Genomic DNA, 6000 nt, shown 5'->3' with positions numbered 1-6000 from the left:
TCCCTGTCCCTAGGGACAGCCAGGTCAGGGGCTGAACGTCCAGGAACTCAGGCCGGGGGCCTACCCCTGGCTTCTTGGAGGGGTGGGGACCTTCCCTCATGGTTTCCGAAGATGTCCACCAGAGCCTCCATCTTCAGTTAATTGGGAACCAGGGACCTAGACATTGTGTCTTTTCCTTCAGCTTCAGGGCCTGATGGAGGCAAGTTTGGTTCCCTCAATTGCACCCCACCCCCCGAGAGATCCCTTTTGATCAGGCCACCAGGTACTCAGACAAGCAGAGAACCGGATAACTAGACAACCAGGTCACCGGACAGCCAGGTGTGCAGATGTGTAGATATCAACCCCTGCTGAAGTGTCTAGCTGCGGGGTCTGCCGCTCTACCGTCCCCACACCCCCTTCCCTGGGAACAGATTCTCCCTTGGGGAGCCCCTCTTCTCCTCCTGTCAGCCCCCGAACTTAGCTTTGACCTAAGCCGATCAGCCAATCAGGCTTTACCAAAGCTGACCCCAGGACCTTCTAACCAGGAAGGTCAAAACCCTTGTAATTTCTTCTTCTTCCCCCCACCCCCAGGTAATTGTTAGTTTCTTCTTTTTATGTATGTATGTATGCATGTATGTATGTATTTATTTATTTTACATTTCTTGTAATGGATATACTTACTCTTTTTTCCTTCATAGTTTATTGTCAANCCCACCCCCCTCACCCCTCCTTTGAAACCCTTGTAATTTCTTCAGTGATAGGAATGTCTTTTGTTATTCCTAACAAGTCCTTTGAATCATATGTGAGATTACGCCAATGAGGTGATTTACTCTGGGATCCTTATATCGCCTCTGGTGGGGGGGACCCTTCCCCAACTCCTATGAGCCTCTTCATCTAGTTGCTAATCTGTATCCTTTATATCAACCTGGTAATGTAAGTGTGAGTGACTATTTCCCTGAGTTTGTGAGCCATTCAACAAATTACCGGAACTGAGGAGGGGGTTGTGGGAACTCGATTTACAGCCTGTCAGTCAGGAGTTTGGGTGGTCTGGACTTGCGATTGGCATTTGAGGTGAGGAGCAGTCTATTTTCCTCTAGCTTTATTGGGATGTAATTGACGTGTAACGTTGTCTGAGTGTAAGTGGTGTGCAATGTGTTGATTTGATATACTTACATATGGCAAAACGATTACCACAGTTGGCTACCACTTCCATCTTGCTACATAATTAACATTTCTTTTTTTGTGATGAGGACATTTAAGATTTACTTTCCTAGCAACATAAGTGGGATCATACAGTATTTGCTTTTCTTTGTCTGGCTTATTTCACTCAGCATAATGCCCTCAAGTTTCATCCAAGTCCCAGCAAATGGCAGGATTTCCTTCTTTCTCATGGCTGAGTAATCTTTCATTTCACACACACACCACACCTTCTTTATCCACTCATCAGTTGACAGACACTTCTGTTGTTTCCTTATCTTGGCTATTGTGAATAATGCTCCAATGAAATCAGGGGTGCAGATATCTCTTCGAGATCCCATTTTCGTTTCCTTTGGATACATCTCCAGAAGTGGGATTGCTAGATCAGATGGTAGTTCCATTTTTAAAGTTCTGAGAAGCCTTCATCCTGTTTTCCACAGTGGCTGCAGCAATTTATATTCTGAAGCGGGGGCTAGTTTTAACCTGTGGGGTCTGATGATACTTCCAGGTAGATAGTGTGGGAATTGAGCTAACTGGTAGGGTGGCCGGTGGCCGCCAGAGAAATGAATTGCATTGCTGTGGGGAAACTCCCCCACATTTGTGTTTCACAGACTCTGTAAAGGGAAGAGCCCTGCTACCACTGAGTGTGAGGGGGGTCGGGAGAGAGCTGCACACACAGGAGGCCTCTCTCTGCTTGTGAGAGTCTCCCGGGAGGCCTGGGTTCAACCCTGGGTTTGTTTTGGGCTGGGTCCGTGGACGTGTCCCTCCTGCTCTTGGGCCCTGGCTTCTCGGGGGTAGCTGTGGGGAGACCTTCTTGCCCTGCTTTGCCAGTGGGTGGGACCGAGCATGAGCATCATTCCCTGGGAGCTGCTTGCTGGGTGTGAAGGCCGGGAGCAAAGCCGACCCAAATCTGGCTCTCAGAACCCAAGTCCTTGTGGCCTCCAGGAGAGGAGCCAGGGCTCTCCTGCCCCCATTCTTCATTCAGAAAGCTCAGGCTCCCAGCCAGGGCAAGAGCCTCATGCTGTGGCAGCTAAGCCTTCTCTGTTCTGGCTTCCCCTTCTTTCTCTTTGTTCTTCCCCTAAACTCTGCCCCAAATTGGTGTTGTGCAGGGAGCCGAGCACATGATGTTAATGACCATTTTATCAGGAAAGCCCATCTGCTGTTGTAACTCAGCCTTCAGTCGCTGGGACTTGCTTGTCCCTAATGCGTAGAGCTGTGATCCTCAAAGTAGGGACTTCAGACCAGCAGTGTGAGCATCTCCGGGGAACTCGTTAGAAATGCACATTCTCGGGCCCCACGCCAGCCCTGGAGTAGGACCCAGCAATGTGTGTTTGAAGGAGTCCCCCAGGGGATGCTCGCTCAAGTGTGAGAGCCACTTGGAGCTGCTGTGAGAACAACATGGAACCGTTGCTGGTACAGAAGGTGCAGAAGGGGATGATCTGTCGCCTGCCTAGATCTCCTGTACCCCATTCCCCGGCTCCTGCGGGTGAGTGTTGGCTGCTAACAGTCTCCAGCTGACCCTTCTCTTCAGCATTGCCCTCTGCTGAATCTCTATGCCCNCACAGTAGGCCACAGCCAATGACTGATGAGAATGGGGTATAACAGGCTGGCCCCTGTCTCTAGTTGGGACGTTCTGGTGTGAATTACTCTCTAGAGCACCCCCCTGTGAATTAGGTCAAGGCTTTAATTGCTAGACCAAATTGCTGCTTATCCCAAATGCCTAGAGCGGTTGTTGGTGCAACAGGTATGAATTACTGCAAACACCCTGATGTAAAAAAGAAAATGCCAGTTGGCTTGCTTTGGGAAAATAAAAATAACCCTGGCTCTGAGGCCCTGCCTACCAAGATGACTATGCTTGGTGACTGTCCTCTGCAAGTTGGTTCGAAGTCAGCCAGGAGAGGGGAGCCTGGGTGGCTCAGTCAGTTAAGTGTCCGACTTCGGCTCAGGTCATGATCTCACAGTTCATGGGTTTGAGCCCCATGTCGGGCTCTGTGCTGACAGCTAGCTCAGAGCCTGCAGCCTGTTTTCGGATCTGTAACTCCCTCTCTCTCTGACGCTCCCCTGCTCACTCTCTCTCTCTCTCTCTCTCAAAAATAAATAAAACATTAAAAAAAAAAATTGAAGTCAGCCAGGAGAGCCTTCTGTTGTCCAAGGAGCTGGGGAGGCCCCTGGATCGCAGGTGCTGGTGACTATCACTGTGGTGGGGCCATTTTTCTCTTGGTCCCAAAGAATCAGCTCACCTGCCCTTGGTGAAAACATCAGAGGGACATATTTCACAGGGAAAAAAAAAAAAACAAAACCATTCAACTATTCTCCTCCCCAACTGCCCTTCCTGAGAAGAGAAAAAGTGTTTACTTTTTGTGTTCAATGAAGGAAAAAACCAAAACCAAAACCAAAACGAAGACAAGACATGAATTAATTTTCCCAGTAGTTCCTGGCAGGTATCAGAGCAGATGGCAAGTGTGTGTGTGTGTGTGTGTGTGTGTGTGTGTGTGTGCGCGCGCGCGCGCAGGGGTGTTGTTTGTGTGTGTGCACTTAGAGGTGTGTTTACATGTGTAAGTTTGGGGCTTGGGTTCCATTACAGAGAGATAGAACCCAAGGCCAGAGGTCCCATCACCCCTCCCTCCACCCCACCCCCAGAAGGTGTCAGTCTCTCCCTCTGAGTTAGTTTTCTGTCCCAGGCCTGACATCGCTCTCACCTGCTACCCCTTTTTTTTTTTAATATTTTTTATTTATTTCTAGGAGAGAGAGAGAGAGACAGCGTGAGCAGGGGAGGGTCAGAGAGAGAGGGAGACACAGACTCTGAAACAGGCTCCAGGCTCTGAGCTGGCAGTCAGCACAGAGCCCGACGCGGGGCTCGAACCCACGAACCGCGAGATCATGACCTAAGCGAAAGTCGGACGCTTAACCGACTAAGCCACCCAGGCACCCCCACCTGCTACCCTTTTGATGCCTACTGGGAGCCTAGCAGGTGTTGCTGGACAGGACAGCGGGATGACCTGTGTGAGCTCCAACCACCTCTTTGCTTTGGCGCTTTAGGGATTTAAAATTCTGAGTTGAGAGCAAAGACAGCAAAACTTTGGTAATTTGGCCCCAAGCCTATCCAGAGGCTGGGGGTGGTGGTGAGAGAGAAGGGGAATCTAAGTAAATACAAATAAAAATATAAAAAGACCAGACAGAAATATACTAAAACATTTACAGCATCTTTACTCCCTGGGATCTGTGATTATGGGTGATGTCTATTTATGTCTTTGCTTTTATTTACGTTTTTGAAACTTTCTAAAGCCACCATGAATTATGTATACAACAATGAAAAATGAAACCATGAGAATAATAATTATAATTATAAACCACATTTATTCCTTGAGTGCCAGCTTCCTTTCCTACTCCCATTATAAAAGGAAAGCTTTTATTTCCTCAACTTTGTATTATGAGAACTTCTCTGCGCACAGAAAGAAATGGAAAGAATAGTACAAAAAACACCCATGCGTTATATAACATACCCCACCACCCAGGTTCAGAAGTGGTGATTTTTTTTGTCTTTGCTTAATCTATACGTATGTACTCCCGCCACCCCCAAGACATTTGAAAGTAGATTGTGATATATTTTACTTCTAAACACATTTGGACAAATCATCTAAGTGTAAAGATTCTAAAGACTTCAGGTGCCGTTTTCGTGTGGAATGACCTACAATCCGGTTCAGGGACAGTCAGCCCTCCCTCCCTAGGTCATTTGCCTCCACAGGATGTTTCTCTGGATTGCTTCCCCTGTCCAGATCAGCTGCAGATTCAGGGTTTATTACAAGCCCCACCTCCTCCACGAAGGCTTCCCTGACATTATCAAGTAATATCCTGTTTTGTTATTCAACCCTTCATTCAACATTTCATGAGTAGAACAGCTCAGACCAAGACCCAGTCCTGCTCTCTGGAAGCCTGTGGTCCAAGTGTTGGGCAGGAAACAGGCAATCAGGCAGATGGCTGTGGGTACTGTGGGAGTTACTAGGACTGGGTGAGGTAGAGGAGGGGAGACTCCCCGAGGCTGGGGGTGGTCAGGGAGTGTAGTTCAGAGAGGCAGAGGGATCAGGATTGGTGGAAGGCGCCTTGGTTAAATTTTCATATTAGAGAAATTTCTCTGCCCAGCTATTCAAAAATATCGTTTGAATGAATGAACTACAGAATGGAGAATGGATTGGAGAAGGACAGAACTGGTGCCAGGTCTACCTGGGGGTATTGCAGTCATCCAGGGGATAATCACAGTGTCACCCTGAGTAGATGGATGTGAGGGTGTTAGGGAAGTAAGCATGGCAGGGTTTGGCTTTGCGNATATGAAAGGTCAGGGGACTCATCTAGACCGAAGGTACAGATCTGTCGGGCTTTAGCAAATGCATGGCAATTGAAGCCCATCCAGGAGGAGAGTGTGTCTTGAGAAAAGCAGGCTGAGCGCCAAACACAGAGGAACTGCCCCATTTAAGAGTTAGAAGATGGGGACTGAAAAGGAGTGGCCAGAAAGGTAAAGAGGGAAGCCAGGACCTGGTGCCAAAGAAACCAGGAATGCTGCCAAGGAAGGAGGAAATGGCTAGCGAGTGGAATGATCCCAGGAGAGTAAGTCAGACGAGGATGTATAAAGGTCCTCGGAGGATGTTATCATTGATGAAGAGTTTCCATGCAGCAGTAAGAGCAGAAGTGAGAGCTCCGGGGGCTGGAGTGCTAAGGAGAAGACAAGGTAGGGAGATATCAATAAAGGTTTACTCCTCAAGTGAGAGGGAGGAGTTGAGAGTGGGGGTTGGATGGATGGAGGAAGGGAGAGCCCTTTGAAAAGGGTCT

At 48.4% G+C, this 6000-nt stretch overlaps 1 protein-coding gene across 3 annotated transcripts in view; it reads left to right on the top strand.

Moving 5' to 3' along the window:
- The first annotated feature begins 2375 nt into the window (after positions 1-2375).
- The window catches only part of SMOX (spermine oxidase), a 66924-nt gene continuing 63299 nt past the window's right edge, over positions 2376-6000 (top strand). For all 3 annotated transcript variants that reach the window (XM_077766925.1, XM_077766922.1, XM_077766924.1), the window contains exon 1: positions 2376-2662. The gene's annotated coding sequence lies outside the window, so the exon portion shown is untranslated. The remainder of the gene's footprint in view (positions 2663-6000) is intronic.

The sequence above is a fragment of the Crocuta crocuta genome, unplaced genomic scaffold (genome assembly GCF_008692635.1).
Source record: "Crocuta crocuta isolate KB4526 unplaced genomic scaffold, BGI_CrCroc_1.0 scaffold15, whole genome shotgun sequence".
NCBI classification, from domain to species: Eukaryota; Metazoa; Chordata; class Mammalia; order Carnivora; family Hyaenidae; genus Crocuta; species Crocuta crocuta.
Note: the sequence above shows the minus strand (reverse complement) of the source record. Positions and strands in the feature narration are given on the sequence as shown.